The sequence below is a fragment of the Leopardus geoffroyi genome, chromosome B3 (genome assembly GCF_018350155.1).
Source record: "Leopardus geoffroyi isolate Oge1 chromosome B3, O.geoffroyi_Oge1_pat1.0, whole genome shotgun sequence".
Taxonomy (NCBI): domain Eukaryota; kingdom Metazoa; phylum Chordata; class Mammalia; order Carnivora; family Felidae; genus Leopardus; species Leopardus geoffroyi.
In genome coordinates this window covers 107,152,501-107,164,921 of record NC_059337.1, presented here as the reverse complement: position 1 = coordinate 107,164,921, position 12,421 = coordinate 107,152,501, and the positions used below count along the sequence as shown (strand labels likewise).

At 42.8% G+C, this 12,421-nt stretch overlaps 1 long non-coding RNA gene across 1 annotated transcript in view; it reads right to left on the bottom strand.

Annotated features, from left to right (window-relative positions):
* Positions 1–9,141: 9,141 nt before the first annotated feature.
* Positions 9,142–12,421, bottom strand: part of LOC123583937 — an 11,422-nt gene continuing 8,142 nt past the window's right edge. The window contains exon 4 of the long non-coding RNA XR_006705065.1: positions 9,142–10,635. This is a non-coding gene — a long non-coding RNA (uncharacterized LOC123583937). The remainder of the gene's footprint in view (positions 10,636–12,421) is intronic.

The following is a 12,421-nucleotide window of genomic DNA, read 5'->3' as shown; positions in this document are numbered from 1 at the left end:
CGGTTAAGCATCCAACTTTGGCTCAGGTCATGAACTTTCAGTTCATGATTTTGTGTCCCCCATCAGGCTCTGTGCTGACAGCTCAGAGCCTGGAACCTGCTTCCGAATCTGTGTCTCCCTCGCTCTCTGCCCCTCCCCCGCTGGCGCTCTGTCTCTCTCTCTCTGTCTCTCTCTGTCTCTCTCTCTCTCTCTCTCAAAAATAAATAAAAACTTAACAAAAATAAAAACACAACACAAAACAAAAAAACCTCAGGACACTGAAGTTTGGGTAAGCTTCCATGGTTGACAATATTCTGTATATTATCATATATCGATGTTCTAGGAGAGTGACATGCTCTAGCTCCACAGGGAAAGGACAAAGGAAGCTTCATATCTGGAACCCTCCCAGACCTCACCTCATTTGTCTCTCCCTTTGGTTAGTTCTGATTTGTACCCTTTAAATTAATCATAAGAATAGCACTTTCCTGCGTTCTATAAGTTATACAAATCAATGATCTAACCTGAGGAGTACTGAGAACCTCTGAATTTAGACAGCTGGTCAGAAGTGAAGGTGGCCTAAAGACCCCAAACATGTGGCTGGTGTCTGAGGTGAGGGAAATCTTGTGGATGACTGTGCACTTAACCTGTGCATTTTGGCCCAACTCTGGGTAGTTGGTGTCAGATGTCATTGCACAGCCCCAGCTAAGGTCCAGGCTAACTGCAAGCATCAGCCATCAGTCATGAATAAGACTTCATCTGACTTCAGTACACAGTCATCAAGTTATCCCTAGACTTTGGGTCTTCCAGTTGATGCCCTAGACAATGTGGGCCAGAGAGAAATCATCCCCACTCCATCTGGCCCAAATTCCTGACCCACAGATCCATTAACATAATAAATAATTACTTTATACTACTACATATTAAGGAGATTTATTACAGAGTGAATGACAACTGGAATGTATTTTTGTACCTGGGAGTGGGATGGAATTGTAACAATATGTAAAACATGAGGCAGTGGCTTTCTGACCAAGTGGAAGACAGAAGGTGAAAAGTTGAGGAGAGTTAGTGAAGAAAGTTGTTTGTAGTGTGAAGGGGCAGGGACAGAGGATAGATTTCAGGCAGGAATAACATTAAAAAAAATTTTTTTTTTTTTTCATTTTTAGAGAGACACAGAGAGCATGTGTGAGTGAGGGAAGGGCAGAGGGAGAGAGAGAAAGAGAGAGATAGGGAAAGAGAATCCCAAGCAGGCTCCTCACTCAGCACAGAGCCCAATGCAGGGCTCAATCCCACAACCCTGGGATCATGACCTGGGCCAAAATCAAGAGTCAGACACTCAACTGACTGAGCCACCCAAGCACGCCAAGCAGAAATAACATTTTGCACACAATATTGGGCAAAAACATATGAAGTTATCAAGCAATTTCAAATAATTTAATAGTGCCTGGTTATTTTGTTTGGGAAGGAGAGTAATGCAGTAAAAAATTATGGGGGAGAGGTGGGCCTCAGCTTAGGAACTGAGGTGCCTATATGCTATATTGAAGGTTTATAGAAGGACACCGGTAAGCCATGGAAGATTCAATAGGGAAATGATAGGATTTGATAAGCCTTTTGGAAGGATGAGCTGGAGGAAATTTGGAATCTGGGCTGGAAGGCAGTGATCTCAGAGGTTTAACATTATGCACACAGTTGGAAGTCATTGTAGGGTTTATCGACATCTAAAAACATATTAGAAACGACAGGGTCATTTTGAAAAGCTAGTTGCATCCATTCCTGTAGTAATCATGACAAACCCAGTGTGACTGGCAGCCAGAATAAGGGAAAAGGGGGTAGGTGGTCATAAAGCAATAGAACAGGAGGGTCCATAGCGTCTAAAGTAGACAGCCTTCTAAGATGGCCACAATGATCCCCACCTCCTGCTATCCACATCACATTGTAATTCCTTCCCCTTGAGTGTGGGCTGGACCTAGTGAGTCCTTTCTAACAAACAGAATGTGGCAAAAGTAATGATGTTACTTCCAAGATTAGGTTGCAAATGACTGTGGTTTCTGTCTTGCTGGAACTCTGTCTTTCCATTCCAGCTTGTTTGTGCTGATGAAGGAAGCTGGCATGATGTGAGCTGTCTTCTCCACAGAGAGGTCCATTTGGCTGGGACCTAGAGGCTACCTCCAGCCAAGAGCAAGTGAGGAACTGAGGCCCTTGGTCCAACAGCCTGGGAGAAACTGAATCCTGCCAACAAGAGCATGAATGAGCTTGGAAGGGGATCCATCCCCAGTTGAGCCTTCAGGTCACAGCAGCTCTGGCCAACATTTTGATTGTACACTGTGCCAGAGGACCCTTGAGGAACCTTGAGCCAGAAAACCCAGCTAAGCCACCCCCAGATAACTGACCAGAAATTGTGAGGTATCATGTGTTTGTTGCTTTAAGCCACAAAGGTTTGGGGGTAATTTGAAAGCAACAATAGATAACTAATATAGTATTGAAGCCCATGATTTCTACTCTACCCCTAGCAATATTACAATGATACTTAAAAATTTTTTTGCAACATAGTTCTTTATACATCCCTAAATATATATGGTACATTTGCTTCAAGTTATGGTGAATAAAAACAAGTTTCATCTTGAAACATTTTTGAAAATTTAACATCTTAAAGAAATTTTTTTAAATGTTTACTTATTTTTGAGAGAGAGAAACAGAGCACAAGCAGGGGAGGGGCAGAGAGGGGCAGAATCCAAAAGCAGGCTCCAGGCTCTGAGCTGTCAGCACAGAGCCCGACATGGGGCTCAAACTCAGGAACTGTGAGATCATGACCTGAGCCGAAGCCGTATGCTTAACTGACTGAGCCACCCAAGCGCCCCTAAAATTTAACATCTTTTGAAGTGATTAGAGAAATCCTGTAATGTCCCAAACCCAGGAAGTCTATACTTTTGGTAACTGGAATGGGTTAGGAGAGATTATATTCTCTTGTTTTCCAAAGACATTCAAATACTAGCAAGTTTATTCCAAATGTGTTACTAATAATTTTCTTAATTGAAAACTAGAGTGTACAGAGGGCAGTCTGCAAGCTGCAATAGGCCTAAAGAGTCCAGAATTGTAAATAGGGAGGGTATGGACCATTAACATCTTACAATTATAATTCTTTAATTCTGTGTGTGTGTGTGTGTGTGTGTGTGTGTGTGTGTGTGTGTGTTTTAAAGCAAATACTCTCACAGTGTGGTGAACAGAATAATGGCTCCACCAAAATGTTCACCTCTAATCCCTGGAACGTGCAAATATGTTACGTTACATGGCAAAAGGAACTTTGCAAATGTTATTAAATTAAGAATATTGAGAGGGCGCCTGGGTGGCTCAGTTGGTTGAGCGACCATCATGACCTCGCAGTCTGTGAGTTCGAGCCCCACGTCGGGCTCTGTGCTGACAGCTCAGAGCCTGGAGCCTGCTTCTGATTCTGTGTCTCCCCCTCTCTCTCTCTCTGCTCCTCCCCCACTCATGTTCTGTCTCTCTCTGTCAAAAATAAACATTAAAAAAAAAAAAAAGAATATGGAGGTGGGGGGGTGCCTGTGTTGCTCAGTTGGCTGAGCGTCTGACTCTTGATTTTGGCTCAGGTTGTGATCTCACAGTTCGTGGATTCAAGCCCTACATAGGACTCCTCACTGGCAATGCAAGTCTGCTCAGGATTCTCTCTCTCTCTGCTCCCCACCCCAATTCAACAGATAAACTTAAAAAAAAAAAAAAAAAAAAGGATATTGAGGTAGGAAGATTATCACGGATAGCCTGAGGTCTAGTGTAATCCTAAGTGTCCTTTTTGGAGTGAATCAGGAGGAGCAGAGTCGGAGAAGGATGTGATGATGGAAGCAGAAGTCAGAATGATATGAAGAAAGGGTCACGCGTATCTCTAGAAGAGGGAAAAGGCAAGCAAACGGATTCCTCCCTAGAGCTTCCAGAAGGAACACGGTGCTGTAGGGAGATCTTACAATTTCTGATCTCCAGAACTGTAAGATAATACATTTACACTGTTTGAAGCCACTGAGTTTCTGATAATTTGCAATAGTAAAGCAAATTTGCAATTTGTAAAACAGCAACATGGGGCGCCTGGGTGGCGCAGTCGGTTAAGCGTCCGACTTCAGTCAGGTCACGATCTCGCGGTCCGTGAGTTCGAGCCCCGCGTCAGGCCCTGAGCTGATGGCTCAGAGCCTGGAGCCTGTTTCTGATTCTGTGTCTCCCTCTCTCTCTGCCCCTCCGCCATTCATGCTCTGTCTCTCTCTGTCCCAAAAATAAATAAACGTTGAAAAAAAATTAAAAAAAAAATAAAATAAAATAAAACAGCAACAGGAAGCTAGTGCATATACTTTACTTCTTTCGGATCTAAATTTGCTTCTTATTGTAATCAGGCCATATTTTCAAATCTAATTAAATAATGGCATTTTATTACAGAAAACCAGCTGACTATCAAAATCATTTGGAAAACTTTTTATTTTTTATTTTTTATTTTTTTCAACGTTTATTTATTTTTGGGACAGAGAGAGACAGAGCATGAACGGGGGAGGGGCAGAGAGAGAGGGAGACACAGAATCGGAAACAGGCTCCAGGCTCTGAGCCATCAGCCCAGAGCCCGACGCGGGGCTCAAACTCACGGACCGCGAGATCGTGACCTGGCTGAAGTCGGACGCTTAACCGACTGCGCCACCCAGGCGCCCCTGGAAAACTTTTAAAAAATACATTTCCCTAAGCGTCATCCCCAGGGATTCTAAGGTGGGAATTATTGCTACAGAATGAGTATGGCTAGAAGGGAGAGCCCCCTCTAATGGGGTGGGTGGTTAAGGTGTAAATGGCAACTTTAAGCCCATTTATGGTTAAGACATATTTTTAATGAGACTTTTAGGATCAGACTAATTATTTTTTAAACCTATTTTTTAATCCTAGGTTTCCTTTTCCAGCATTCAAAGATTTCCCTTCTGATGATCTCTGATGAATGAACTTGGCTGCAAGCATTGCAGAGAGAACCTGATTGCAATCCAGTGATGGTAAAACAAAACAAAAACAAAAACCAAAAACCCTTTATGGGACTGAATAGGTACTGACACAGATATACCAGCACCACAGTGGGTAGAAGATTGTATTAGTGCCCTGGGGCTCCCATAATAAAGTACCACAAACTGGCTGGCTTATTGTATTACAGTTTGAGGGCCACAGTCCAAAATCAAGATGTCAGCAGGACCATGCTCCCTCTGAAAGCACGAGGGAGGCATCTGTTCTGGGTCTCTTTCCTAGCTTTGATAGCTTGGTTTGTGGCAGCATAGCTAAAATCTTCACATGGCATTCTCCCTGTGTGTGTCTGTCTCCAAATTCCCCCTCTTTATAAGGACACCAGTCATACTGGAATAGGGGCCCACCCTACTTCAGCATGACCTCAACTTAAGTCCTTACATCTGCAAAGACCCTATTTCCATAGAAGGTCATATTTTACAGTACTGAGGGCTAGGACTTCAACATATGAATTTGGGCAGGACACAATTTGACTCAAAACAGGGATGTAGGTCCTGGGAGACTGAAAACAAGGCTTGTCAAGGAGATGGTGGGGTAGTAACAGCTGCCGTTTTTTCTCACAGAGACTCTCAGAGTAGGTGGTCTTCTCTCTCGCTCAGAAATGATGAAACAGAAACTGAGGAGGACTAGGCAATTTCCCTGAGTTCGCACAGTTAGGGGCAGAGCTGGGTGCTTGCCCAGGTTTATCTGGCTCCAGAGCCCAAGCTTTCAATCACTCTGCCACCTCCAGGAATAATCACGAGAGCAAAAGCCCTGGTTTGTAGGCCTAGTCCTGCCACAAAATAACATGAGACATGTAATGAATCATTTAACTTCTCTAGGGCTTAATTTTCTCTCCTGTAAAATGAGCCTAATAATAATATATGGGGAAGTACAAGTGCTTCATAAACTGTAAAGCACCCTGCCATTGTAATAAGTGTTATTAAGAGCAGCATCAGCATAAGGCAGAGACAATTAACATGTTCTCAGTGGAGAATGAGGATAGATTTCTCTTCCCTGGGTTTTTAGACTCTGTATTGCTTTTATGACCCTCCACCTTTCCTATGTGGGCCTCTCCCTCAGTCCATATACCTATCGTCTCATCTTTCTCTTAATTCAGACCTCCTGCCTTGAGTGAACAAATGAATTCCAGGCTCTTTTTTGTTTTGTTTCAATGAAGTTTCCTAAATTAAAATCATTGTTTCATTGAGACAGTTCTTTGGGTAGCTGAGAAAAAAATATAGTGTCTCAGTTCAGGCTGTTAAAACAAAAGTACCATGGACCCCGTGGCTAATAAACAACAGAAATTTATTACTCACAGTCCTGGAGGTTGGGAAGTCCAAGATCAAGGTGCCAGCGGATTAGGTATCTGGTGAGGCCTGCTTCCTGGTTCATAGATGGCTGGCTTATTCCTGTTTCCTCACATGGTAGAAAGGATGGGGGAGCTCTCTGGAGTCCCATTTATAGGGGCAATAACCCCATTCATAAAGCTTCCACTTTCATGAGCTAATCTCTTCCTAATACCATTACTTTGGGGCTTAGGATTTCAAAATATGAATTTGAGGGGGATACAAGCATTCAGTCTATAGCCTACAGAAAATGGGGTATGAGATCTCTTCAGAAGCTTGTTAAATTCTCCCCCATTCTTTGCCAGTTGAATATCTACTATCAAACTGCAAAAGGGAAACACAACTAAACAAAAGACCAATTTACCCATCTGATAATTTCAGGTAAATCTATTTTGTTTTCTTATTTAGCTTTTGTTCGCTTTTTTTGGATATCAGCAAAACAAAACATGTTCATTATAGAGGATTAGAAGTTATCCAATACAGGAGTGCCTGGGTAGCTCGTCAGTTGAGCATACAACTCTTGATTTCAGCTCAGGTCAGGATCCCAGAATCATGGGATCTGGCCCCACTGCATCCATGCTGAGCATGGAACCTGCTTAAGATTCTCTCTCCCCCTCTGCTCTACTGCCCTGCTCTCTCTCGCTCTAAAATAAAAGAAAATAATGAAATATAAATTAAAAAAAGAAGTTACCCAATACATACAAAGAAAAGAAAACTTAACCAATAATCTTATATCCAAAAGAAAGAAGCCATTAACATTGTGGTTATTTGTGAAAAACTGGACTTTTATTGAACATTTTGTTTTTTAAACTTAGTATTATGAGTATTTATACATCTGTTAATATTCTTTAAGAACACAATTTTTAATCACTATATAATATTCCACACATATTTTCCCTATTGTAGAGAGATTGTATTCAGATTGTTTCCATGTTTTTGCTCCTCTCAACAGGGCATAGAAGGAAATCCTTTACTTAAATGTGCACATCTAGTTATTTACCTAAGATATGTCCTCAAAGTGAAATGATAAGGTTGGAAAGCTTTCTGTATATAACACTGTATCAGTCAAACAACAGACACTACTGTGAGATTTGATTGCAAGGTGTTGGGCAGCCCACAGATTTGTCAGGAAAGTTAGAACCTAAGGCTTAGGTAATGGGCAGCAATGGAGGAAGGCTGGGCAGCCAGAGCCCCAGCCAATGGCTCACTACTGACCCAGTGCAGCAAGGATTCCTCTGCTACTGCCACTGAGGCAGAATGGGAGCCTGCACTTGCTGCCACTACTGGCCCTGGGCCTGGACATCAGACACCATGCTGGCATCACTACCTCGGCAGCTCCCGGAAACTGGATGTTGCTGTGGCAGCCAGAAAGAGTTCTGCTCTCTTCCAGTTTCTAGGCATGACAAGCAACAGATGCACAATCTTGGGTCATTACATCTGAGTGCCCAAGCCTAGAGGCTGGGAATGAGAGTAGCTGGTGTGTGTACCTCTCATAGGAAGGGATGAGCCCTGCCTTCCAAGACTCACAAGGTGGGAGAGCCCACACTCACTGCCAGTTTGATAGGCAAAAATTAGTATCTTCGTCTTAACTTTAATTTCTAGTTATTTGTTTGCTAGAGATGATGGATCTTTTGGATAGAACTATTGGTGGTTTGTATTTTTCTTTTGTTAACTCCTTAATCATACCTTTTGATGCTTTTTCTGTAAGAATATTTCTATTGGGGTATATATATCTGTCTTTTTTGTGAGTACTACTTTTAGTGGTAAGACCATGAACACATTGACAGCCAAATCTGTTTTATCTTTTCCCCAATTTGACCTTTCACTTCACTTAGGAATTTATAATTTTAGAAAAAGTTACATCTACCACCTTTTCTCATTAGGATTTCTTACTTTGCTTTTAAACTTAGGCCTTCCCTAATCAGGAGTTAGGTAAATATTCACCTATATCTTCTGGCTAATGCAAATAAATCTAATTTTTAAATCTTCAGGTGAACTGGTCAGACTGCCGTAAAGTTGCAGAAGGGAGATCTACATCCTAGAATAGGGGAGGAATCCCCCAATATTCAGTAGAGGTAACACAGGAGGGGTGTTCTTTTTCCCTTCTGTCTCCTGAGGGCATGTGAAAGCCTACTGTACAAACTGTAGTTAGAAGTAGATAGGTTAGTTAATAGTGCATTCTACCATGACCTTACTTTGGTGAGTTTCCATGTTGTTAGAAAGTGAAAAAATGAAGGGGCTTCTTATTCAGAGTAGTGGAGTTTTATTTTTTTTTAAGGTATACTATTGTATAACTATCTGACATTTGAGTCTCCATAGCAGAAACTCCCTTTATCCCCAGACTATATGTGTATGCCCTCAGCATGGTGGGATGGATGTAGGAAAATACTGAAGAAGATTTGGAGAACATTAATGCTGCCAGACAAAGACAGTGAGATATTCAATAATTACTTGTTATTGACTGGAAGAAGTGGCTCCTGAATCCTTTCCATGTTGTTGTTGGCATTGCAAGAGCCAGTAACTGGCTCAGTGTGAAGAACTGAAGGTGGGTAAGTCTGGGGAAATGCAGCAGAGAGCCCTCCAGAAGGGCAGTAGAAGAATCCAAAACTCCACAGGGAACAGGTGCATCTTTAGAGTTCTGAGAAACAGGCACAAGAACTAATAGCCAGAGGATTCACTTCAGGAACGGGGTGGGCGTAGCTGTTTTAATCGCCTCCACTTCACCCCATCAGTAAGGGGAGGATTCCCGCCCTGGGATTATGGGCATGGCTGTGACACCTGACACTGAACAGACCAGATCAACAGCAGTTTATTGGTCATATATACTTAGCTTGGGGGAGGAGGACACTCCATGCCACACAGAGTCACATGAGGGTTGCACTTGAGGTCAGGGTGAACAAGTGGGGGCTGTGGGAAGCAAACTTTGTAGTATCAAGACAGTGAGGTGCCCCCTGGCTCCTAAGGAAGGATGTGATTGGCTTATTTGAGTAATTCTGTGGGCTGACAGGGAACTGAATCCTGCACACGATGAATGATAAACAGGTGGTGTGCCTGGTCCCCATGATGAGGAGGGCTGTTTGGCTAAGAGACATCCGCATGAAGAGACAAGGGACGGGAACTTGCAGTTAGGCCACCGGGGAGCCTCTGGACTTTATAACATGTTAAAGCAGCAAATAATATTGAGCCTCCATTTCAAGCCTGACACAATAGCACTTCAGGAGATTGGTTGGTGTGGGCTCTAGTGGTTAGAAGGAGAGAAAGTCAAATCCTGGGCAAAAATTACTTTATGCCTTCAGAAATCAGGAATCTCAACACCAAATGGCACAAGCAAGACAGATTATTAGGACAGGTTGGGAGTCAAAGCTTTGAGCTATGGAGGATCCCACCCGTGGTGGCAGTCAGGAGACTGCTTGTTGTCCCAAAGCAGTGCCTGGTGCTGTGAGTAGTGAAGACAATGCCTATGTGTAACCTAATCTGCTCTCCATAAAACATACGTATCCTTCAGCCAACAGTGAGCATGTTGCTCTGTGAGAAAAGGAGAAGGCAAAGTCTCTCTCTGGAGACCCACATGTCACTCAAGTGATGGCAACAACAGAAAGCAACCAGACAAACTTCTGGGGGCTTCCCAGGGATATTTTGTCATAGTCTGACATAAGGTGCCAGGGTGGTACTTTCCACAGAAGCCAGCCCTATCTTGGACCTGGAGTTAGCAGCATAAAGTACAAGGTCCACAATATTCAATGTTCCATGAAGTATTTGATGAGCACTTACCAAACACCCAGAATTCCACATCAGTTGCATAGGATAGAATCCCTTCCCTCAAGGAGCTCCTAATCTGCTCGGCGGCATAACAAAATTTTTATATGAAATGACAGTAAAAAGCGTATAAATATGTTGAAGAGCATGGGGCAAAATGCTATAATAAAAGTCAGAAAATTTTCCTTATAATTGTATTGCTTGTATTCTATACTTTAAATAGCTTACCATACAAAAGACATCATATGGTGAAACACTTTCTTGACCTGTGAGCTGAATCTCTTATGTACCTACAAACTAATAGTGGCTAAAGTTTCTTCATGCCTTAGAATGTGTCCGTTTTAGTCCAAGTATTTACAGGCACCAGTTAAGTAGGGTTCGGTAGAGAAGTCTCCTCACTCACTTTGCACTTTGTTCCAAGTACACTGTTTGACAGCCCTTAAGCCTGACAGTGTTCAGTCTCTCCAACCCTTCAGCCAACCTTGCTGTGGCCATTTTTCTTGCTTCCACTGAGACATTTCGGAGATACCTAGGGGAGACAATTAGAGGAATACATTGAGATTTGGTCATTTGGATGTTAAGTTGGATAAATCTAGAAGGTATAAGTCACTTGGAGACTTTCCTAATGTATTGTTTCTTGTTCCAGACAAATTCCTATCCAAGGGTAGAGTTTGAGTCAGACTGGGTAGGGTTCTGTCCTTGCCATCCATAGAACTTGATCATATCAATAGCCCCAGAGAATTCTGCCCCAACTCCAGGTCATTCTTGATCCTTAGGTCAGTGGTGAGCAGTCTTGCCTGTCCTGCAGTCACCTGTGGGCCTGTAAATATATAAGCCCAGATCCTATCCTCAGAGATTCTGATTTAATCTGGGACTTGTGCTACGAAATCCATGTGTCAGGGTTGAGACGAAGACCAGGCATCTGCTTTAATGTAAAGGGAAAACTTCAAACAGCTATAACGGATCAATAATATGATCCTTTCTGTGAACTCATTGTTACTGGAAGTTTCCCAGCAGAGGCCAAATTTATGAACAATTACTTCTCTGTCTCCATCATAAAATAGAACTATACCCTAAAGCACCGTTTTACATTGTCTCATTAATCTGCACAAATGCACTGTGGGAGAGGTGTCATCATTATTCTCATTTTACAAATGAGAAAAGTGAGATGCAGGGAGCGTAAATTATTTTTAATATCATGAAGGCAGAACTATTGTGAAGATAATTCCTGATCTACTACCCCTCGTGGCCTCAATTCTGAAGACACACCCTGGCTCAGGGAGATGGCTGATAACCCAGACCACCTATCAGCCCATTCAGGAACACTTAGGTCTAACTGGAGGTTAGAGTGGGTAGAGGTAGGGTCACCAGAGCCAGAGATTACACAGCTGCAGACTTTCTTTGCTAGACCCTTCTGCTTACTCATCTGGGGCCCTTGATTTCTTCTGCTTGGTAGTCACTGAGGAAATAATTACCACCATTTATTAAGGACTTACCATGTATCCAGGATTTTGTGAGCTGATTTATATGTGCTCATTTAATCATTGCAACAGTCCCAGCAGGAAGGTATTAGATCCATTTTAAGATGTAGAAACTGAGGCTGAATGTCTTGCCCAGGATCACATAGCAACACCATGAATCAAATTCAGATCTATTTGTTGTGAAAGACTGTGCCCTACAAAGAGGTCCCTCTTTGGGTGTCAAGGTTCCGAAGGGCAGTAGGATCTACAGGAGTTAGCTGCACCTTTAGAGTCTCCCACTATCTCCCTTTGGAAGCCAGTGGGTATTCACATGGCTAGCCCAAGGGAGCATCCTGAAGGCTAGCCTCAAAGATGACATTTCATTGGGATATCTCCAACTGGGACCATTATTAGATTTAAGGAGCCCTAGGATTCCTGGAATTTAACTGCCTTTAGGGTTATAGCTGGTACAAGGCACAATGTACTCAGTTGGAAAGCACAGTGTATGTGTGCACACCCAAGCACGTGCATGCACACACACGATTACATGATATAGAGGATGTCAGGAGCATGGGGTTCTGGCCCTGTCTGCCACTGTACATTTAAGAAAGTCCAGAGAGGAAGTAGATCAGACCTAGGGATTTTTGAGGACATGGTTTTACTTATCAGATAAAGCTTTAAGTCTAAAAATTCTAAAACCAACTCCTCCTTGCCTCACCATCCAACCTCAAGCACTTTTTGGCAGCCATGAATCTCCTCAGGCATATTCACATCACCAAAAACTTTCTCTAAGGGCTCTGGGGCTTCCCAGAGGGGGTCTGGGTTCTGCAGCACTGGCATGGAGGTCCGTGAGAT